This window comes from Epinephelus fuscoguttatus, linkage group LG13, assembly GCF_011397635.1.
Source record: "Epinephelus fuscoguttatus linkage group LG13, E.fuscoguttatus.final_Chr_v1".
Lineage (NCBI taxonomy): Eukaryota > Metazoa > Chordata > Actinopteri > Perciformes > Serranidae > Epinephelus > Epinephelus fuscoguttatus.
The window spans coordinates 8624423-8649898 of NC_064764.1; the positions used below are offsets into that span (position 1 = coordinate 8624423).

General features: G+C 40.0%; 1 protein-coding gene across 5 annotated transcripts in view; it reads right to left on the reverse strand.

The window, feature by feature from the left end:
- gulp1a (GULP PTB domain containing engulfment adaptor 1a) overlaps positions 1-24215 on the reverse strand; it is a 120438-nt gene extending 96223 nt beyond the window's left edge. For 2 of the 5 annotated variants that reach the window (XM_049594230.1, XM_049594227.1), the window contains exon 1: positions 24031-24200. The gene's annotated coding sequence lies outside the window, so the exon portion shown is untranslated. Of the gene's footprint in view, positions 1-1068; positions 1137-24030 lie in introns of all 5 variants that reach the window. The other 3 variants (XM_049594226.1, XM_049594234.1, XM_049594225.1) reach the window with 3 other exon arrangements.
- Positions 24216-25476: the final 1261 nt, after the last annotated feature.

The window sequence follows — 25476 nt, forward strand, 5'->3', positions numbered from 1 at the left end:
CTAAGGCAAAGAACTAGAGCCCTTTAATTTGATTTTAATTCATTCACTCATGTAAAGACTTCCCGACTTTGCTTAAGCCCTGGAGCAGCTGTTGCTGTCCAGCCAGAAAATTCATGTATATACATGTTCAAATAGCGAACAGTACACTTCTGTGACTTCTGTCTTCTAAGCTGTATCCACTGATCAGCTCCTTTTTGCTTCATTTAACACAAAACTCCCCTCTTCAGCTGCAATTGGTGTTGTAAGTCCCCACTTGGAGGCTGTGGAGCCATCGGCCACTGTTGAAGCCAAGTTCCACCAATAATGATAGTTTGTTAAACGTCCTTTCAGCTTCCATTACTCAGCCAAACTGATAAATCGGACGACCTCTAGTCTCTGTCCTCACAAATTTTCTTTCCATCATGAGACATTGTCTAAACTCATTGTCTAATCAAACCAACCACCTGCCTCCTCGACCCCCTTACCAGCTAAACCTCATAAAGATCTCTAACATTTCTGACACCTACAAAGCCGAACATAGTTAATTTATCACTTACAGCAGCCACTGTCTCCACTAGCATTTAGACTGCTGGGGTTAAACTTCAACCCAAGAAAACACACCTTGATCCAGGGTCTGTGAATAATTATTGAAATATTCTTCAAAGAGTTGTCTCAGCAACCTTCAGCCCACATACTGAAGTAATCTTTCTGAACCAGTCTGCTTTTAGAGCCTGTCACTCCAGTGAAACTGCACTTACTGAAGTGGTTAATGATCTTCTGCTCACTATAGATTCAGATTCCATCCCAGTGCCTCTATCACTGGATACCATAGCTCACTGCATACTCCTAGGGCGACCGGGAAATCAACCGGGGCGTCTCTGGCCTAACCGGCTCTCCCATGGTTAAAGTCTTACTTAACAGAGAGAACACTGAGTACCACATCAAAATTTGTCGAGAGTGTAATTCTACTATATTGGTCTGTTTTTTCTGTATCTGTACCAAGGGTCTACGGATAGATAGAGTACCGTATGCTGTACAGATAGTGAGGCTGGTTTGTGATTTCTGATATTTCATATAAATGAAACTGACTTGACTATCCAGCCGAGCTTGCATCAACAGTCTCTGAGTCGCCGCCCTCCAGGTCTGTATCTCTGCTCCTGCACAAAGAGCGAACCCAGACTGCTGTTAGTGCTGCAATTACACACTGGATTTCCTCACTGGCCTCATTTCTTGCCATACTGCCAGATGAGCTTTCCAAGCAAACACCAAACAAGCTGGTGAGCTGGATAAAGCAAAGACACATCTGACAAATGACTCAGAACAATCTCAAAATTTTAAAATTTTGTAACAGGGTATGTTGCTGTCTTCAGAGATCTGAGGGTCTGCTGAAATACTGCCGTAAACTACAATTTAAGTTGCCTATTATCCAAACAAGTAAGCTCATAACTGATTCATGTGAACACTTTGATGTCCTATCATTGATTGTGTTACCCCGTATTCGCTGTGCTTTGTAAGTGAAACTGGTTGAAGGGGCTCTTGACTCTAATCTGTTGAGGGCAGAGTTGATTATAGCATTGTGCTTGATGACACCAATTTTTTCCAACCAAAATATTATTTTATAATATTTATAGTTTTTCTTTAATTTGTGTTCAAATATGCATATGAATGGATTTTTGTGATTGGAGTGTTAAATTGCCTCTACTTAAGTAACGGGAGGCCATGCAGTTTTACACTGTTACAGGGACGACATTGAGCTTTTGTTATCCATTTTCATGCTGGCTGTACTGATGGATTAATACAGCATTTTTGTTGTATTGTAATCTTTAGGTATGCCACTAGAACACAGTGTGGTAGCTTGTGAAATGTTAAAAAGGTGTTGCATGACAAACTCACTGAGTATTATGCCCCAATCCTGCAGTTCCCCTCTGCTTGACAGAGCTTTAAAGCATCTTTCTGCTCACTGTTTTAGTTTTACTGGTTTAGTTCAGCTCCCTTCAGCAGGCCAACATTTTAGGAAAAAAAACGCAGATACACACAGGTACACTTAGTGACTAGCTGGTGAGCAAAGTGGAACATTTAGAAAATGTGTACTCTTTGGCTAACTTCACTAAATCCATTGCTACCTCTGCCCATCAGGTAAATAACTGTCAGTATATGGGTGTACTTTAGTTGTAGCATTCGCAGATTTAACCTTGGAGATATGAGCAATGGCTGGTTTGACAGCAGTTATTGACCTGATGACTCACTGCCTCTCTGCAGGCAACTAGTATTTGCAAACACCGAAGGCTGCTCCTGCTATGATGTCAAAATCTTCTATAATCATTTCAATGATTCAGAGAGGAATCAATTACAGATGTGGCAGAACCCCAAACTGACAGTATCCCCATACCAGATCGACTCCCACAATGTCACCATATTAGAAAACTGTTAAAGTTATTCCAGCTAATGCAGGGAATATCTAACTAAAATAATAATTAGATCAATTCCGTAACATCTAGAATTAAACTAACTTCACTGGCGATTTGACAGTCACTAGAAGCACATTATGACCCTTTGTAAAAGTTTTTGTGTGGTACTTGTGTTGTACATGAGCTAACGTTAGCGGCTAAGGAAGTACTGAGAGGCTGTCCGGTGTGTGTGTGTGTGTGTGTGTGTGTGTCTGAGTGTCTGAGGAGCGTCAGTACGTTAACTTGTTAGCCATAATGTTAGCCTTGCTGTTTGTCATGTTAACGTTATCGTCGGCAGCCCTGAATAGCTTGTAAAGCTTTAGCATAGTTAGTTAACACATTTGTTATCGGCCCATGTGTTTACTGCTACAGAAAATGAATAAATCTTTGGTTTATTTGCACGACAACACCTCTCTGCCGTCTTTTATCACGCTTGCTAATGCTAAATTAACTTTACCAGCAGATCTGTATGAGGCACAAACTGAGGCAGGGGTGTCGCACCCATGGGGGATGGGGGTGTTTTGACACCCCCACTTTTACAGCAAGATGATTTCATCCCCCCAACATTTTCACCCTCCACACATTTTACAAAGGTAAACCCGTTTGCCCACCCTGGCAGTGCACCAGCATACAAAAATGGAGCGCACCTCACCCCCCCTTATGCTGCATGAAAAGGCATTGGTCAAATTGAACGGACATTCACCCAATCACAGACTGTTGTCCGCGACCGACAATAGATTTCGAATACAGGAAACACTCCACAAGAACCATGCGCAGATAACAACTAGACAATAGAGAAAAAACAGAGAAAAAAAATATATACATATATACACAGTATAACAAATAGAAGATTGAATCTATGCATACCCCTAAATAAAGGGTTGGGAGTCGAGTGTTTCCTGTACAGAGAGGACTACACACTCTGCTTTTGAACTACATCTCCCATCTAAGCGGGAGTGGCACAGCACAGGTGTTGCTGATCGCCTTGATCAACCACATAAGACTGTTCTTTTTCTCAGGTGCAGACTGTTACCCTGACGAAGGTCCTCAGACCGAAAGCTTAGGCTTTATGCCCAGCTCCACTACTTCCTGAACTTAAACTAGCTCCTTTATTTCCTGTCTTACATTATTGGACAAACTGATTAATCCAGGTGTGTCTGAGTCATTGTTGTGACTAGTACTGAGGTCAGACACACCTGGATTAATCAGTTTGTCCAATAATGTAAGACAGGAAATAAAGGAGCTGGTTTAAGTTCAGGAAATAGTGGAATGGGCATAAAGTCCAAGATACTTGCATTGATCCAAGTGTGCAGATCCTCTTTTTCAGACTGTGTTGTTGGTTGTTAAAATTCTAGATGAAGGATGTTTTATTTTATTTTATTTTATTTTAATTGCAAAGAAAATATTAAAATCTTCAATGAAAGATTAGTTAAAACAGTAAGAGCAATAAAATATATGTAAATGTATGTAAAGTAATGTAAATTTCAATGCCATGGTTCTGTCTTATTATAATTATTACATGTCATGTTGGTCTCAGGCAAGTACATCTGTCTTGAAACCCATCAGGACACTCCACAAACAAGCCCTGAAAATCTTAGACAGAAAATCACGACAGTATCACCACTGTGAAATACTTAACAAATATATAATGCTTAGCTTTGATAATTTAATGTTGTATTCTGATGTCTGTTTAGTACACAAAATAATCCATAATGTTGCTCCTCCCCCAATGAAAAGTTTTGTCAAACTCCGTTCTGAACACACTATCAGAGCCTCAAGATCTGTGTCAAGTGGAAATTGTAACATCCCTGTGGTGCTCATGTGCCACCCCTGGAACACCCCCACATTTAAAATCACTGCTCCACCCCTGAACTGAGGCGACAATTAGCAGTGTGCTGATGCTTAGTGGTATTTCTTAATCCTTTCTGTGAAACTGATGTGCATTTAATAAACATGCGTACATTATTAGCGTTATGTTTTTAGGGGAAAATGCGAGTGAGAAAAATGCACCGTAGACCCATGCCTTGAGTGGACACACTCCCACCATTGTTTGCTGCTCTGTCTTCATTCAGTGTCAGGCTGTCTCGCGAGATCTCTCGCCATGACCACAGGTGCTAAATGCTAATCTCGTGAGATTATCTGGGTTGATAGTACTGCTGCTACAGTCTGCTACCGGCTGTACAACACGTCCCCAGAGGAAAATAAACAGTTATAGTAAAAGATCGATTTTTTAATTAATGAATCGATATTGTGCCATTTAAAGGAAAATCGATTCGAATCGATTATTTTTTCAACCCAGCTCTACCGCTAAGTAAGCTACATTGACCAGGTTCATGGTGATAAAAGAAACATGTCACCAGTGTGGCTTCATCATGTGCTTTCAATAGTTTTTGGACAACAATGAAGCTCTATGGCACTGAGGTATCAGCTGGCTTTCAGGCTTTAGCTTCAGGCGATGTGTGTTTCACAGTATTTGGAAAAAGTGTTTCCTTGGTGACCTGTCAGAATGTGTGACATAAGTCCGTTCAGTTCTAGAAATATGGAGTTCAGCATTCAACAATCAGCATTCTACTCTTGACCTCACACACTCTTCACCTGAACAATCCCTGTTCATTTATGCCATAAAGATCAACCCTGTTTGAGTACTTTCGAGTCTATCATTGAACTTACACTTGTGAAATTGAGACACAGTTGCATCAGGTTGCATTAGTTATGCATTATTAGAAGACTTAAACAGTAATGTGGAGTAATTAAGCTGGTTTATCCTCTAAATATGTCAAAACTGCACTTTATATATAATCCCTTGTTCCACGCATGAGCAGTAAATGTCAGCAATAAAATAAGGGCTGTTGAGTTTGAAGCCCAGATGCTTCTCAACTCCCCAGAGGCCTTACACCTCCTTTATTTCAGTGAGTAATATTTGATACATTATTTATTAACAGTTAAACTACAGTGGCTTTAATATCTCTGTGATATTCTCAAGGGTTTTAAATATTAATTTTAACGAGTATAACCTGCAGCGAAAGTGTACACCAGGATCCTGAGGAACAAGGATAAGCAGGTGCCCAGCTCTAAACTGCTCTGTCCAAGAGAGGTGGTTGTATATGCATCCCTGAAGCAGTGAAGTTGCACTTACAGTCCATTCAATCCATGTCTGTGAAAACATGGATTCTTCACACACTTCAATTCAGTATCTGACCAAATGTCTTCCCTTCTTTTCCTGAGTTATGACCTTGAATAATGTCCAGAAAAGTGTTTTTGCAGAACATTATGGTGTCACAGTGTAGTTGACCTTTGTGTGAAATTTTGCTATAGTATGTTTATAAATTCTTGACTTACAGCCAAAAACATGTTTGTGAGGTCATAGTGACCCTTACCTTTGACCACCAAATTCTAATCAGTTCATTCTTGAGTCCAAGTGGATGTTTGTGCTAAAAGAGGACATGCCCTCAAGGCCTTCTTGAGATATTGCTTTCACAGAGAATTAGATGGACGCAAGGTCACAGTGACCTTGACCTTTGACCACCATAATTTAATCAGTTTATATTTGAGTCCAAGTGAACATTTGTGCCAAATTTGAAGAAGTTCCCTCAAGGTGTTCTGAAGATATCGCATTCAGAAGAAGAAGACAGTCGTAAGTGTGTACGTGTGGACAGCTGGACGGACAACCCAAAAACAAAATGCTTCCGACCACTACTATCACTGGCAGGAAGGCACACACACACACACACACACACACACACAAAAAAAACATACTGTTACAGTAACACAAGATATGAAGTTGAAGATTTCAAAATGTTGTCCTCAATAAGATTTCAAGGTTTAAAAAGGACAAGTTATGAGAAGTGAGTGGTTGACCCTGGATCTGTGTTCAAAGTATTTAAGTTTTTTTTTTTGTTTACTTTCGTGCTTTAAGCATGGGTTTCATCAAAAATACCCACTCTCCTTCAGTACATTGTTTTATGCTTTCTTTTGATTTTCACATTGGCTAGTCTTCCTGTTTAATTTGTCTTCTGATTAAATCGGAACCATTGAATCAAGTTGTAGGAAGCCTCTGCAAGTAATTGGTTGCTGGCAGACACTCTGTACTGCAATAAAAAGGCTAATCAGCAGTGCCGTGCACTGTAGAGCCAATACGCCTGAATAGAATATAATGTCTATAGCCTTACTGTTGTGTGTACAGCCTTTATAGACTGAGCTGAGTAGTGATGTGCAGGTCGACCCGTAACCCGCGGGACCCACAAATGGACCTGCAGGTCGGGCAGCAGTGATCGTCTCTTAAATTGGTCTGTATATGATATTTTGACATTATTGGCTATTACTGTCATGGCATCCGAAGGTACTGATGCGTTGAGTAGGTGACAGTCCGCAGTCGTTTTCAAAACACACTTGTGTCATGTCACTCCAAAAGAAACTTGTTTAAACTTTAAACAATAATTTATTGTACAAAATGGGGGAAACAAACGTTGACAAAAACGGTTCCATAATTCATATTAAATTCAAAAGATAACGAAAAAACAGCTACAAGTTAGAGGGAATAGTGATAAAGTGGTAAAACTCGAAACATTGATCCACAGCCTCAGACGGATGTGCTCAAGCATGCCGTGCACACAAGCTCAGTTGGTAGGATACTATATTTTCATATTTTTTAACAGTACAATTTAAAAGTTTAGATTTTTATTGACAACCTACATTTACCAACAACAAAAAGACTACATTTAGCACCAAAAAAAGTCTTAAAAAAAAAAAGTAAATAAAGAAACAAATATCGAATACCAAATTTTCATAACGAATACCTACCAATAGAAACGAATATTCAAATATCTGAATATTTGGGTACAGCCCTATTAATCAAAAAGTTACCGTCTCCCTTATATTTTACCGTGCAATCAACCGACTTATCGCATATCGCGACAGGCCTAGATGGACATGGGTTATTATTAGTACTTGTCAAAGCTCTGGTGTTTTTTGTTCTTCTTCAAATTGTCTTTACGAGAAATGAAGGACTGAAATGACTCAAGAACTTATGGGTCTGGCATTGTAAAATTATTTTTGCTTTTGTGTGATGTCATCACACTTTCTGCGAATGAACCACAACAATGCCGGAAAGTGACTTACCTAAGACGGCCAAGTATACGTCAAAGTGATAAAGAGGGTTTATGCTGTAGTCAACTTAGAGCACAGACGACAAAACAACACTGAAATCCTGACTGTGTTTGCACGAGCAGGCAGCATTGTAATGAGCCCAAATAAATCTAATTAGTTTTAATGTGAATGATCTTTATGGAGGAAGCTTCCAGGCTGATAGTGTAGAAGAAAATAAATAATGTACTTGAGAGGGATAAGTATTTACTCCAGACTGCAGCCTTGGCAAAACATCTACAACACATAAATAGCCATTCAGGCCTGCAAGGATGAGATATGCAGTATACTCGGAGAAGGAACAGAGAAATCAGCCTCCCAACTAAAGTGCTAAACAATATCAATAAAACACACATAACTCCTGCCAATTCATTACCAGAAGGAGGATAATGCAGTCATGTTGTCTCAAGCGGATAAAAAAACACCAGCTGCAAAGCACTGAGGCCTGCCCCTTGAAATTAATGGTACTCATCGAGAAATAAAAGAGCCATAAAAAGAGCTCTGTTTTCGCCCACAACGACTGACTTCTTGAATTAACTGGGGACGCCTTGGACAGACGTATGCCAATAATTTCTTTGGAGGTGTTGGATCAAGAAGACATGTGCTATAAAGCCTCAGCCAAATTGGAACACCAATGCAGACAGTGTTAGTCTGTCTCTCTGTCTGATTTACTCAGAGCCGTCAGCTCTAAATGCGGATTGTCAACTCCATAAATGCTCGACACAATCTGCGATGGCATGATGAAACACAGATATCTGATGATGCCTTCCTCTGCACTATGCTTTTCAGTAATGTGACTGAACAAGAGATACGGGGCAGCACATAGAGGGGCCTGTTGTGCCAAATTTCTACATGGTTGCGATACCCAGGACGTGTGCCCAAGTGCTCCTCCATAAAACAGAAATGTCACAGTGTAATGTCTGCATAAATACATTATGCGCCTGTCACCTACAGCCAGTTCACTGTGCCAGCATCTGCTTTTGTATTCATATCTTGTATTTTGATATGTAAATCTGTTAAAATACGTGAATATGTTCACCTATGTGTATGTAGATCACTAACATCAACCAGGGACCAGATCACCATACAAAAGATATGTACACACAACAAACATGCACACACAATTTCCCACACAGATACTGGTATTTATTAATGAGGAAATGAGGCTTGTGCATGTCACCGTGTTCCGCAATTGCTGAGATCTAAGAAACACAACCATATGTATGTATGTATGTGCGACAAAATGTGACATAAAGAATGTGTATGCATATTTCCAATTTTTATGCATTTGACCCTGAGAGTTCGAAGCTGACCAAACCACAGACACAAAAGTGGTACTGTAGACACTTAAAAGAAATATTTCACTGCTGGGAAAGGTCTTTTTCATGAAAGGGAGCTGTCTATGAAGCAGAGAGACACAAATACTTTTGAAAATGATGCTACATGATCAGAGAAGGTCAAGAAAAAGGACTGTTGTATTTGCTTGCCTCTCAATAAATAGAAAACCTATAACTACCAGAATAAACCCCGCCACACTGCTCCCGCTGGATGGTGATGTAGCGCAAGCTTTGGAGTTTTGCTTGTACTTGATTAATTAGGGGATTAAATGATTTTTAACATGGGTAGTTATAGCTGATAGTAATATTAGAATACTTGAGGAATGTAACAGAACTTTTACAAGAGTAGGACCCTAGTACTCTTTTCATCCTTGGGGTCATCTCCTATGCTAACTCCATCCAGTTGAGTGGATGATTGACTAGTATAATTTCCATATGTATTGTTTTCTTGTTGCAGTGTAAGCTTTTGTCCTTTGATGGAATAATCTGCCTCCATATGTATGCTGAGTAGTGCTCGAAGTGGGCCAGCACTCACCGGTACACAGTATCATACATTTTAGTCTTTGGTGTCCTTTTTCCTCTGTGCCAGCACTTATCACAAGCTGCCAGTAGTACTCTTTTCTGCCCTCTCCATATCAGATTCTGTGAGCGATTCCTAAAGGCCCTAAATAAACCCAGGAGCCACTGGGGCTATGACTTAGGCTACTCCGTGGGAACACTATGTGACGCTCACCTCGTCTTGTTCTTGCCTGCCTGCTTTTCTCTGTTGGCGGCTGGTCGGCTGCTAGTCTGAGTAACATTACATTATATTAATGTTGGCCTAGCTCCAAGTTCAGGTTCAAGTTTGTGTGTTTGTCATTTCCACATATATGGAAATTAAATGTCATTTCCCAAGACCCAAGGTGCTAACACGAAATATAGCACTGTCACGATGATGATGATGATGAGCAGACTGGCTTTTTAAAGTCATCGGTTTGTGTCCTTCACCTGCCGCTAGTGAAGCAACACATGCAACGACTTATGGGTGTGTCAGGTTAACGATGCCCCTCCCAATACAAACATGAATAATGGGAGTACCTGCGCTTATTGTTTTCCACTTTAAGCACTTATGCTGAGAACTAGGGAAAGACAATCAAGTGGGGTTAAGAGATCTTTACTTCACATTGTAAGTCTAATAGTTGTCTTTGGGCAGCCCTTTCATTTGAATAGGTTTCAATGACTTACTTTTAGCCAGTAGCAAGTGTTTTTGATAAATGTTTAAGGAGTGAAAGAGTGCAGTTAGACTTTCTTTTCTAAGGGGAAAGCTTAGTCTGCACTACAGTATGGGTACTGTAAGCCATGACTCAGATAAGCTGCCACAGGGTCGTGATCAGGCACTGAGCTGCAGGAATACAAATGTACCCCTAAGCCAACAATATGCATCACCCTGTGGATGTGAACTTTTAAAATCTTTTTGACCACCAACAGACAGATAAGAGGAATTTAACAACTTGGATTTCCACAACAAATTAAAGGTCATCTCCCATAATGTCTAGGAGCACGCTGTCAAGATAAGGACAAAGGTGTGAGGAATGATGCAAAACATTCAAATCACAAACCAATTTAGCATTCAGTCCACATCTACTGTGTCTCGCAAAAGTTACCATCACTATAAAATTTTGATGGCGATGAGGGCTAATTGTGAGAAGCCATGTTTCTCATCCCATTAGTTTATCTCTCACAAAGGCAGAAGCCATACTCATCAGGAAATTACATTGCAGGGAGACTTTCATTAATCAAAATGTATAACCTTATCCCTGCCTAAACTATGCCAAGCAGTCCTCATTGACATTCAGCTGTGACCCACCCTTCAATGACACCAAAACATGCACAAGTCACAGGTTTTTTTCTTGCTAAACATAAACATTGCACTGCGTTAACAAAGGCAACCATTCTTAAAATAGACTGTGAAATGACACACTATGAGATTAAAACAAACAGCTAAATGTCTGCAAATGTGTGACTAATTTCAGTTTTCAGGGCATCTTACAAATTGCTAAACACTGAATTCAGACAAAGGGCAAGACAGTGTTACATAGTGAGACAGAAACAGCACCCAGCATGCAACGCTACACACAGAGCCAAAGATGTAGACCACATTAAATCAAATCAGCGGTTGTGATTTGCCTCAAATCAGAGCAAGTCTTGAGTCACAGTGTGAAAGCAATAATGTAATGAGTCTGATGGGAGCTTTCTTCTCATCAGCTCCCCCACTCATTTTCCTCTGTTATCGTCTTCCCTTGTCTCAGTTGTGATTTACTTCAATCTGACCCATTCCAGAGACAGTGAAAGACATTTCCTCCAAATGTCAATGGGCAACAGATGGCTATGAATACAAACGTACCTTTTGCATTCGCTCACCTTTTCTCGTCTGCCTTAGCAGCTAATGTTCAAAGGGCTCTGCTCAGAGACTAATGACACTGACTCAAGTACTTTAAAGAGAACTTTATATAACTCACATATTGCTGCAAATTACTGTCAAGTGACATGTGGGCAACACTTAAAGAGTATTTTTTAAACATGCGCACCCCCGACCTGTTTTGAATACCAAACTACACCTGTAAAATACGTGTTAATTAACCAACCAATCCCACCCTGCAAACTGGGCATGTTATGCACTACAGTAGCACATTTGTCAGGACTGCGGACTGAGACAAGGAGGGTCATACTGCTACAGCTATTGGAATGTCTTAACTAGCTGCTAACAATGCAGCAATGCAGCACTGCACAGCATGCTGTTTTGAGCTGAACTTTTGTCGGAAGGCCTATTTCTATTTATTTCTGTAGCTCGCATTGAAAGCACTGCAGCGGATGAGGAACAGCTGATTCGTTAGGTTGAAATAAATAGCATTATCTAGATGACACCTTTTCATATCACCACAAAAACCTAAGGTGGAAGCTGGCCGGAGGGAGATCACCAGGGAGCCGAAAGTTTCTACTAAATGACCATCACAGCAACCTACTTGCTGTTGGTTATATTGAATGTTATATCCAGTAAATATCACAATATAAAATGTGTTTCCTGTTTGTGTTTGTTTGCTCACTTGTTGTTAGGACATGGCATTAGGCCTACAAATTCTCAGGGGGAATTATTTTCGCCGGACATCATGACCGTAGAGTTATAGATTTGTATGACTTAACAGATTTTCCTGGTCAAAAAACAGAAATTAACGAATAACCACAACCCTGAGCACAGCAGCTATGTTTCTTAAGATGGTTTGTGTGCTTTTGTGTGTATGCATATAGTATGTATAGAGGAAGAGAGAGAGCGAGAAGAAGATAGAGGCGTCTAGCGCAGCGCGATAGACGCGAAATTCGCGTCCAACGACTCATCGCTCGAGTTGAGAATATTGAATTTTTGAAGCGAATTTGCGTGACGCTGTGCCGCGAAAGCCTATCAGCATTGAGATTCTCCCGACGTCACTGGCGTGTGTCAACAATGTCCAGGTGTTGACACAGCAATAAACTGCTACTCACCGGAGACAGATGGACAGATGCTCCGCAGCTGAAATGGACCGCTTGTAGTTGGTGTCCTGCCGGGAGATCCTGGCGCCAACCCTCGCCAAGAGGTCCTCAAACTGGGCCCCAGTCAGCCTGAAGTACCGCTGAAAGCGGCTATCATCCAGACGGAGTTCCTGGAGGAGGTGGTGAAACTCGCCAAGCTGGATGCGCTTCTGCAGGATAGGGTGAACCCAAAAATGACGGCGTTTGGCCCTCCAATGCATTTGGGACTTCCAGAGCAGGTACAAAGCAGCGATGGTGGTTATCTCAGCCATGGTCGTCAGTGGCTACCCGGAGCTATATGATACTACGTGTCTACTCTACAGAGACCGCAACAAAAAGGAGCAGGCTTGGGTGAAAGACGCTGAGGAGACTGGTCTACTTGGTAAGTTCTGTAAATATGTGTCTTTAATTAGTTTGCAGAATGGTTGTACTATGAACGTTAGCACTAGCTTAGCTCCAGTTAGCACAGCCGGCTTCCCCGCTACTCGCGCGAATGACGCAATAATGCAAATTAACAAAATGGTCAGGCGTCCAAATGCATTACGGGCGGCGCGTTACTCGCGATTAAATCGTGTTCATCGCATTTGGTGAGAACACAGCACAAGAGAAGGTGGATGACTGCACAACATTTCTGGAAGTTGTTAATAACTTACTGGGTATGCTGCCTTGTCATTTATTGACCCGCCCACCCAAACCTGCAGGCTCAACCAGCAGGACAGAGGGTTGTGGGTTGACCCACACATCAATAGTAAAACATTCTTTAGCTTGTTTTCTTAAGTGTGATTATCCGCTGCGTTTCTGTTTTTTATTTTTCAAAACTGATTATGTTGGGGTGTTGGATTGTTGGTAGGAAAAAGGAAGCAATCTGAAAAGTCATTTTTTTTCTATTTGTTTTCCATATGACAATTTATTTACCAAAGGATTAATGGAGAAAATAGTCAGCAAATATTAAAAACATTGTAGCGCAAATTAATGATCAGTTGACCAATATATATGTAATTTCATTTGAAATTCTAATCATTGTTTATTATTTCTCCAGTTGAAGTAGCATCACACATCATTAGTCTGCTGGCCAAAAATATGTTATTTCATTGCTTTGTTAACAGGCAGAATGTCAAACAGTTTTATAAATTATGGCATTTATCGTTATTTTTTGAGTAATGGTTAATTGATTGAGAAGTTGAATTAATGATAGATTAATCCTAAATAACAAATAATTAATTTAAATAAACAAGTTGTATTTGAAATACTATCTGCACTTCAAGTGTGTATGGCATATAGTGGTAACTTATTTTGGTTTACAATTTTCCAAAATGAATGCAAAGTTATAAGGTTGGGTCGGGTTGGATCGGTTCTCAGTAATACCAATTTGGTTCAGTACTCTGTCATGGACCGTTTTTTTTTTTTTTGAGACCGACTGGACCGCATATGTCATTTTACAACATACGTAGACTAAAAGCGGACGTCCGCAAGCCCTGTGCACGCAAAGCTCAGATTTTACGACAGCGTGGACTCCGCTCCGTGCACCAGTGTCACACAAAAGACTGCTTGGCATGTATTTTTCACATCTTGGAGATTTTTCACTGAAATTTTTACAGGAAACTACAACGCGGAAGTGCGCTCGACTATGGAAGCCCGAATGACTGCGGACATTTCTCGCGGAGTCCACTCCGCTTATAGTACGCCCAAGTCTGTGAGCACCTGTGTCTGCCTCTTCGCTAAGCACACAGCGAGCAGGTGAGAGAGGGGGTTGGGGGTGGGGCGGGGACTGAGCTAGGGGGTGTGAGTGCGCATGCGCCAAGGCCTTTACTGTATCATGGAGTTTGTTTATCAGTGACGAGGAGACGATAACGGCGGACAATTTAGTGTCGAAGAAATCAAAGAACACACCACTATGGCAACACTTCGGCTTTGAGCCAGATGAAGGAGGCAACCCTTGTTTGCACTGATTGAGTAAGCTAAACCTGCAAATATATTTGTAAGGAATAAAAGAAACAACGCGTTACTGTCACTCTGTTGTCCTATGGTCGTTTTTTTATTTTAAATGAGTCAATTGCGCCCCTAGTGGCAAAAATCCAGTATTACCAACTTGATGCGATTTTTCACAAAAACCGGACCATTTTTTTTCCCCTCATACCGACCCAACCCTAAAAAGTTATAAGAAAAAACAGACACGATGAAAAATAGTGACAATACCAAAATTACAAAAAATCTAAAAACTGCATACATTATTTAACAGTTTTGTCAGAGTGAACTACTGTAATTCCTTGTCACAAACATTCCAAATATAGTGAATTATTGTGTACATACTGGCAACAGAGCCTGATTGTCACTATGATTTTGAGGCTTATACCACTATTGTTATATAAGTGTTTCATAATCATATATTTGTTTTGTTTCATATTTTTTTCAGGCTGTCCAATAAATTGGCCAGGCTCTCAACAACATTAGCTCATATGTTACAAGGGAAATTAAAACTGCATGAGCGCTATGTAAATGATGAAAACTGCAGGCAACATCACTGTTGTTCTGCCTCAGTGAGGTTTATTCCTTATGGCATTGTTGTATATTTGACATGTATGTTTCACCTTGTAAATGGAGGATGACAAGATTGAACCCAAGCCTGCATGTAATGGGTTTGGATGCTGTGTCTAGTTTTTGTTGCAAGGCTTCAGCATGACAATGTTTACCAGCCTTTTGCCTGCACTCTTAGAGAACAACAACAAAATCTATGGAAAGTGATTTCTTGTGTGACTGAGCACAGTTCATAAATATTATTATAGTAAAATCCCACAGGACTGACAACAAGCCACACTTACACAGAGGCCATGTTCAAACATCTTACAAATCAAATGGCTTGTATGTTTTTGTAGACCCATATCTTACATAAAGAATATTAGTACTCTCAGGCTGCATGCAGTGTGTTTAATAATGGTTCATAGATTACATGCCAAGCTTAATTTAACATAACTGTGCATCAGTACTTGATTAGGAGACCACTCTGAGAATATGATTTCAAAAACTCAATGTGCAAAATTAAAAGTTTTGTTTAAAGCTGTGGACACAACACTCAAATTATACTCTTTCTAAAGTATATTTGGAGGCTCTGAAACATCTGCACTGACTGACCTATTGTTTCCCATGGCATAGCTAATGCTGCTGCCTACCTGTGTCAGCTCTGCCCTTGGCAATTCAGTTTGCCACCCAGCGTATTTCAACTTTGACCATATTTACAGCTGACCTTTCAAAGCGCTACCTAAGAGACCGAGGCTTTGTATTGCACAGCAGGCACTGTGAAAAAAGCAATACACTCATCCTGTATGTTTGTGTGTAAGATTTATCAGATCATAACACTAAAAACATATCACAGTCTTGGGAGAAGAAGTATTGCGTGGCAGGTTGTCAAACAGACAGAGGAAGTAAATGCTGATCCTCTATACACACCTTAAGGCACAACTAGAGGAAGTATTTTACAGAAAAGCTATTTCCATTCTGGGTTGTAATGTGGCATCCAAGGAGCAAGGCCAATAATATGGTTCATTTATCACGCTGAAAGTTTTCATTAGGGCCAGCACCTTGTTGCATTCACTTATTGGGCAGATTTATTTACCCTTGACTCATTCGGCCTTTTAAGGGAGCAGGTCCAACTGCAGTTAACACTGTGTCCAGGCAAGAACATGTCCATAATACAGGTATATTTCATTTTGTCTTTGTTTTCAGGTATATGCAGGTTTTTATGTAGTCCTTTTTTTCTGTTAGTGGACATGATTCTCTCATCAACCTTTACAAACCTCTCTCTCTCCACTCAAAAGGCAACATCGTGTGATTCCAGATAGTTTTTAAAGAATTACAGAAGTAATGTTACTTACTTAGGTAGAGATGTCATTGCCCTCCATGGGCTGCACTTTGTCCAATACAATGGTGTCCACTACATATTGACTGGTCAATTCTGATCTGGAAAGCAACCCATCTCAACAACCATACTGACTTAACCCTACACCAAACTATACTGAGTTCTAAGCTAACAGTTTACTTTATTCAGTTTGTAAAATGTCAGAAATTGTGAAAAATCACACAGTCACAATTTGTTTAAGCCCCAGATGACATCCTAAAATTGCTTCTTTTGTCCAACCCATGGCCCAAAATTGTTGCATAAAGAAAGAAAAGCAGCAACTTAGAATCTAAAAGCTTGATTAAGTGAATCTTTGGCATTTCTGTCAATTATCAAAAAAGTTGCAAATTAATTCAATGATGATTGACTCAAAACTTAATAGACAGGGATGTACTGATCTTACATGCTGGATCGGGATCAGTCCTGATAGTGACTTTCTTAAGAGGATCAGGTTTTGGCAGCAACATGACCAAACACAGTGTCTTTGGATTTTAAAATTCAGTGGGTCTGCTATCAGTTACTGTTCATTTATTCAGTGATATTGGGCTGCCAACTGTGTCGTCGGTGCCAGTGTTACCTTATATAAAAATTATACCAATGCGTTCCACCTAAGGTGGTATAAGGAAGGTTCAGCACTTGGTATCATCAGATATCATCCAGTATATTTATCGTCACCAGGAGAGAATAAGTTGGATCAATGCATCCGCACCAACACACTACACATCAGGTCTAGTGTGTTCAGTCTCTGGCCCATGCATCAAAAGAATTCCAACTACATTTGAAGTCAATGTACAAAAGTTTTAGATTCATTTATAGAACTACAGCAGAATGACTGTAGTACATATTAACAATAAGAGATAGAGAGAAAGCACAGCTGGTTCTGGTGTATTGATACTGAGAAAATTGACTATTACAACTGTTTCAAATATTCAGAATCTGTATCAATAAATCAGTATTTTTAACAACACCAACTGTATTGCACATTTTATTGAAATAGAATTGAAACTACTGTCCAGTATTAGTACAGTATGTTTTATACATTTTTTTTTCAACCATCACTACCTTTTTGGATAGCTATGTGGGTCCTTTAAAATGATTTATGCTGAAGAAAGTGGCGCAAAAGTGTGATTTCCAGCTCATACATCAAAGCACTGGGTGTAAAATATACCTTTTAGAGTGCCTTGAACCACAGCTATATTAAATGTATTTTTCCTCCTTGTGCCTCTTAATACTCTTCCAGAATGACACATCATGTGAACAGAAAAGAAGATCCATTAGCGCTAGAAAGGAACCTCTATTTAATGGAACAATACCAGTCTCATCCAAGAAAGAACAGGACAAAAGAAACAGGACACGTGGATGGAAAATAGGCACTAACATGCATAGACCCAACGCTCCCTCAGCTGTCTCTTTTGCAAAAGCCTATGATTAATTGAGATGTAAAATAAATGCTGAGGGGATTAATTCAATCACGGGTATGGTGAGAACGAAGACTTTGACATTTGTAGGAGTCAACACCTTGGCCCAGAGAGACAAAAATGTCAATTATGTCCGTCAGTGGTGTGGTTTTGGCCCTTAAGAAGGATTTTGTTTTGACATAGACATGATGACCATAAAAAACATTGAGCCAGTAATAAACAGCCATGTAATCTCCCTGCTCAAATTTGATTCCAGAGGTAACAGCTGCAATAGTCATAGTGGATGAAAAGCTGTTTGATGTTTCCAACCGAGGATGAGGCTTTCCAACAGTCTGACGACAAACAGCTCTAGGTGGAAAGATGAACTTGTAATAGAGTTTTTTGGTGACAGTGAGGAATCGGGAGCATGGGCTGATCGTAATGATGTTATCCGTCACTGTGTGATCTTGCTCTGATAGATGAAGCATCTGCTGAACCTTCTGAAGGCAGGCAGAGAGTAGTAAACATGAGTGCTGTCAACATTACAGTAGCAAAATGCAAATCTAACTATCTAATGTGCCGAGATGTAGTCATTTCACAGATGTCATTTCTTAGATGGCATCAATCAGTATTATTGTAATCAGAATCACTACATTTTGTAAGATCAAAGTGTCTCACAGACATACTGACAGACAAGACCACACACAGATAGAGGCTGTGGTCAGTGTGATACATATAAACAAGCCAACTACACCCATTCGTCTACATTCAGCACACTGCCCAAGGCACCTTTGTTCATAGATGATGCAACCTTCCATGTCAACAGCAACAACTGTACAATGCCTTGTTTACCTCGCAAACCAAACATCCTGCAAAGTCATAACAGAGCAAGTCACATTTGTCTCATGGAAACACACAAGTCTTCTAGATGCATGTGAGCTACATGGAATTTCCCGCAGCATTTCACAGAGGAGGTGGTGTCCCTTGCCTGAAAAAAAGGGCACCTCTACAAGGACTGAAAAATGAAACCAAAACTGAAGGTGCTGAAAATTGCAGTTCTTCTAACGGCCACTTGAGGCTGGCTTCAAAAGCAAGTCAATCCTTATAGACCTGCACGCTAAAATGTCCAAGCTCACAGCAGTAATTAACATGTTTGGGTCTCTATAGTAGGGTTGGGCAACATATTGACAATGAGCCTACTTTATGTGTCATAGCTTGTTTCACATGTGATGCATAAAATGACTATATTGTGAACATCAAGTATAAATTGTCACATCATTTTGTTCAAACCACCAGCATGTGGCGTTAGCGTTTTGGTTCTCAGCTGGCTCTACCTCTCTCACAGACACAAGTAAAATAAAAAGTCTCAAAAACATAATACATCACATACACTCCCCGACGCATCCAGACCATTTTCTCCTAAACTTTAGTATGAGCAGGCGAGGCATGTCTTTTTTGTGCCTGCAGGGCTCCAGTCTGTGACCATATAGTCACATTTTGTGACCATGGAGCACCAGTGCCACTTGCAAATATTATTAATATATTAACTGGAGAGTTGTTATTTTGTTTCCTGCTCACTGTGAAAAGAATCATCACGTTTAAAGGCGCCGTTGCTAACATCTAACTCATGATCAGAAACTTTAAGTTCACAGCATAACATCAACACTTTTGGCCCAAAATGAGCAGGATGCTTTAAAATAAAAGTACCATTGGTTCCGCTTTATTTCATTATGACAATAATTTAACTTTATCAAAACATTACTTGTTTTATTTTTATTTAGGGCATGTCCACTTTGAGCAACATGCTGTCTGAGAGCATCACCACAGTCTATGGGTCAGATCCACCCCTCCCTCCTCCATAGCTCCACCCTTTTGTCCAAATATGGTCACTTTTAGCTCTAAAAATTCAGGATGACAATGGCCAAAATTCAAAACCCAAGAGTCAAAACAGGGATCCACAAACCAGTGGATGACTTCACACTGACTACGTCCATTATTTTGATAGTCTGTAGCAAACTAAGATAATTTGTTATCTATAATATTCATTATAGATTATTTTGTCCATCCATCTTGCCATTATGACCATTCCGTTACAAACATTCATAAAATGTCCAAAAATAATCTTTAAACATCTTTAAAATTCTTGATGACAAAGAAAATCAGCAAATTATCCAATTCAATAGGCTGAATGTAGAGAATGTTGGTTAGCACATCGAAACAGATGCACATTTTTTTTCCAATCTAATAATCAATTACTCAACTACTCCTTTCTGCTCAAATATTTGGCTTATCATTACTTTTATTATTATTATCATTAATATTAAGCTTCAGGAAAACTAAGCACAGGCACTACATTACACAGCAGAGGCAACACGTTCAATGACTGAGGCTACATTTTAAACTGTCATCTAGAAGCTACACTGATGATGAGACGTGTCAGGATATGTATAATTCAGCTCAGCAGGTGATTGATTGTGCTAACCACCTCCACTAACAGATTTCCTGGCAGCAGTCCTGCTACAGGTAACTTACAGTCAGAGTCTGTCCACATGTGTGCTTGTATTAAACGTATGTATTTAACCCTCTCAACCTGCTGCATTTTAAACCCACACTCGTCCATCTCAGGGTCATAATTTGATCAGATCAGAACACACAGATGTCATACACGCAATACTGGAATCATAGTACTTGCTCTGATGTTCACTGAGGATAAAGTCCTTAAATTTGAAAAAAAAAAAAAAAAATCTGATTAGAATCAAAAACGTGATCCTGATGATTTTACATTTATGACTACATCGTAATACAAAATAAAAGTATCACCATGACTTCCCATGTTGCTGTGTGACCAAAATGTAAAGTAATAAAGGCAAATAAAAAGCTCAGTCCATGCCAACCTTAGATTTCTTGATTACATCACCCAAAGCATATCTTTTCACAAGAACAAACAAAAGGAGTGACAAAAATGCTCTTTAGCTTTGGGTGTTTGTTCACAGTACTCAATTAAAACTCAAAGAGGATACTACTAAAATGGCTCATACCTCGCAATGTCTAAATTGCATGCTATCGCCAACCACCTACATTTTCATATCATTTACAGTGGTGGAAAGTAACTGAGTACATTTGCTCAACCAATTTACTTACGTACAATCTTGAGATACTCGTACTTTACTTGAGTATTTCCATTTTCTGCTGTACTGCTACTTCACAACATTTTCAAAGCCAATATTGTACATTCTACATCACTATATTTTAAGGCTGCACTGAATGTCATTTTTTTTTTTACATTCAAAGCTTATTGAGGATTAAGCTTTGAATGTCTGTTGTCATGATGTCATCATTCTAAAAGAGAATAAAAAATCCTCTGACAAACTCCTCACTTAAAATTAAGTGTTTCATGAGATTAAATAAGATGGTCTTTTCATATTAAATCAACTTTCTTTAATGACTAAATGTAATTTATGGTTTATAATGCTGTAAGACAGACCACCTATTAATACCAGTGCAAGAGGAAAAGCGAACGGTTTTTTGACCACAGTGAAAATGTTGTTTTTGAAAGGCTAAATGCAGCCAAGTATGGACTGTAGCAGAATATTTTGTTAGATAAAAACCTGCTGTGAGTTTTGGAAACGGTTACATCTTTTTTCAATAAATTTTTAATTTGGGACTTTAAAGCGCTCTGGAGTTTATAGAAATGTTTGGATCACACAAGTCAGAAGCAATCCACTGGAGTCAAATTCTACAAATACTATGATACCAATGCAGCCTTATCCTTTTTTTCTGCAATTGTGCAGGAATATCATGTTTAAAGAGAATGCACAGACATGCAAAAAGAGCTGTGCAGGATTCAAATGTTGATTAAGAATTTGAAGGTCAACATTATGAATGAAGCTTCAAACTATTAGGTACAGCCCTAACATTAGGGCTGACCTTCGAATCCATTTATGGACATTCAAAGCTTCGGAGCTCAGAACAGATTTAATTTGAAGCATTTGACGACGGCTACATTATTTACTAGCTACTTTGCAGATTCAGATTAGTAATGCATAATATAAATCAACTTATAACCATGGAAAACAGTCTCAGACAGTCTGTAGCCGTAAAGTAGTAGGGTCGGTTGCTTCATGCTTCATGGTGTCATCTCTCACACATCTCTTCTTGCATTGTTGTTCTCTCTAACAAACTGTCTACGCCGGCTTGACAATCAATTTGATCGGCTCACTTGAATGAAGCTCCCCTGAACACTGACACTCTCTATCCATTCATATGCAGGCATTTTACAATGTGTGGAAAAGTTTTGGACATGAGGCAAAAAATCAAAATCATTTCAAATTGAGACTTCCTCATTTTCATAGAAAATATCTGCTATTACACATTCAGTGCCAATGATGACACTGACGGCTTAAAATGGCAGCAAATGAGATGCCTACCTAAGACATGTAGTGACTGTGCCAAAAGCCTGTAAGAAAAACATCTGAGAATTCAAAGGGTTAACAATAATTCGAATCCTGAGGGACCTGAAATCAACTGAGAACATCTCCTTTTCTATCTGCCTGTACAACTGTTATTTCATTTTACAGTAATGTCTCCCAGGAAACCTAAATCTGTATTGTTGGTGTTTATCATATTCTAAAACAGCAGTGAATTACAGGCATTTTGCAGGGGATCTTTACAGAACATTGCCAGCAATTGTTAATTTTAGGATTTGGGGCACTGTTCAGCTCTACAATAACTGAGGCAGTACATTTCATTTGAAATGCACCAGGATTTACAGCATTTTAACACAAATGACAGCAGACTTGTTTAAAAAGACAACATCACACTGCCGGCATATCCTGATCTGTGCTGTGCACAAAACTCATCCAACACAGTAAAACACAAGGTGGCGGCCAAGGCTGTTGCAGCTGAGTAAGACTTTATCATTTAATTTACATGACCTTTATTTAACTCTGCTTGAAATCAGATCTCCGTGACCACCTTGCTCCACTCCTGGCAGAGTACTAGGAACATGAAAAAACTCTGTCCTGAATTGCAATTTGTATAGAAGCCTCAAGGCTAATACATGCTGATTCTCACAGCATACACTGTGAGCCAGTTGGAGAGCCGCTATTCAATTACTCCTACCAGTGGCTGCAAAACACCAAGAGCTTGTTCAGTGGATGTTACACCATCAACCTGTTAAAAGGCACACCGCAGACTGAACATTTGTGAAACAATGGTTATTGCTGACTTCAACAAGTCTCCCGACAAACCTCTATTTCACAACCACAGAAAATGGTGACTCCTCAGCCATGAAATGAGAACTGTGAAACAGAAACCAGAAGTACTACTTACACAGTCAGAAGCTTATCCATCATCAAAGTAATGGGTGTATCCATTACTTCAGTTATTAATATCTCCCAAACACACAATGGACTATTTACAAAGCTGTTGTCATGTTGAATCCCTGTTGGAAACAATCATGTGGGCAGAATATCTGACAAAGTGGAGATGAAAGGTAAATGCCATTTAATAGATCCTGGATCATTTTGAAGGTTGCACTCAGCATCCAAAGTCTTTGCCCACGTTACACACACACAATATGCATCACCCATATGGAGGTTATACGCACTCACAACAAATTAAGCAAAACTCAGAGCTTTAGAGGAGATTTTATGTTGTGTCTCTGCCTAAGAATAGATGTGTTTGAGGTGCAGCAACTTAACCCGAGTCGTGCTTTCTCGTCTATTTTTAGATACGGTGTAAGATTGAAGACATTTCTTATAGTGTCCCAACATGTACCTCCATCATTAACTACAATGACACAACCTCTAACGTCACCGCAGAGACAAATGACAGCACCAGTTTTTGCCCCAAAAAGCGAACTTTCAACAGCAGGGTCAAAATTAAGAGATGACACGCAGATATTAACCGTTTTTTCACTTCAAAGTGACAACTAGCATTAGATTTTCGACGGAGAAAAAGAGGCAAACTCGATGTTAGCTCGAGTCCACCTTGCACGGACTTGCGCAACAAAGTTTCCCGTTAGGTCAGGAGTCTATTTAATACGGAAACACAAGTGCAGCATATGTTAGTGACCAAACGCAACATGGAAACATATGCTGAATAGTCCACAGAAACAATGTCAACTTCGAGTTTTGGTGGCAGACAACATATCGCTGGGGCGACTGTGAGCACCAGTACACAAAAGCTTGTTCCCAGCAGTGGGGAAACTCGACAGCTAACTCCACACAGCAGTGGGGGAATCTCAGCTCTCACACACAGGGAGGGAAAAGAAAGACACCGCCTGTACTTACACTGGAGCGAGAAGAAGTCCAAACAGTCCCGAAGAAAAAAAAAAAGCCCACGGTCCTCGGCGCTCCACAGTCAGAGCTCCACATCCAGCAGTCTCAGTCCCTCTCCTCCTCCTCCTCCTCCTCAGCTCCTCTACAGCTGCTGGATAAGTTTGCTGACGTCAACAAGCACTCAGTCTCAACCGGCAGAGCTCTTTGGTCGCAACTTGAATAATACATGGAAAAGGAGGGGAAAGACGCGACCGGAAAGAATCGGAGAGGCAGGCAGCACATTAGAGGCTACCCTTTCACGACAATGGCCATATTCACCCCAAAAAAAGAAACTGTTCCTTAGCTGTGAAAAGGTTAATAAAGTGGACGCAATGCCTGAATTTGCACTGACATTTCCAAACACATCAAGTGGATCTCAGTGAACTGCTACACTCTTGCTTTGCTGAAGAAAGTTCTGCCTGTAAAGAGGCACATGTGTGCTTAGGGATTCTGCATCAGCATTTTGGTATCAAAATATCAAACTAGAAATACGCCTCCAGTATGCCTAATCAGTCGAGTTGCAGTTTACATCCATGTCTGTCGAGACCCATATAGGGCAGCCTTAAGTATTTTCTAAAAGGTAAGTGTATTTTTTGGATGATGCATCACACAGACTTTTAAACCAGCAGCACATTAGTCCTATACAATCAGCACAATTTCAATGTGGGTACCAGGCACCCAAGATTAGTGTCACCCATCACAATCTCCTCTTCTGTTCCCGAGTAATAATGGTCAGAAAAGTGTTTTTGCAGAATATTATGATGTCACAGTGAACTTGACCTTTGATCTTTTGGATATAAAATGTAATCACTTCATCATTTTATCCCATTACACACTTGTGTGACATATGGTCATAATAAGCATATAAATTTGTGCATTATTGTCAAAAATGTGATTTTTGAGGTCACAGTGACCTTGACCTTTGACAACCAAAATCTGAACAGTTCATTCTTGAGTCCAAGTGGACATTTGTGCTAAATTAAAAGAAATTCCCTCAAGGCATTTGTAAGATATCCTGCCCTGAGAACAGGACGAACAGATGGATGGACATACTGCAAACAGAATGCCTTCCGGCCATGGCTGTAGCTGTCACAGAGGCATAACATTGGGCACCTCTGTTTGCCAAAAGTTAAGAAGGTGGAACAAACAGCCAGCAAAGTTATGCAGCTAAACTAAAGTAGTTTAAATATAACATTAAATCTTAAGTTTATCAGGACTATATCACAGCAGCTGAGCCAACGTGTTGCTGACTTGTCGTTTATCAGCTGGCCAGCCCAACAGACCTATCAGAATCAGAATCTGTCACCCCCCCCCCCGCCATGGATGGTCTCTGGTGGAGGGAATCCCAGGTGTGCAAGAGCGTGTACGCCCCCTCGTCCCATTTGATGGTGCCGCTCGCCCGCTTCCTGATTTTGAATC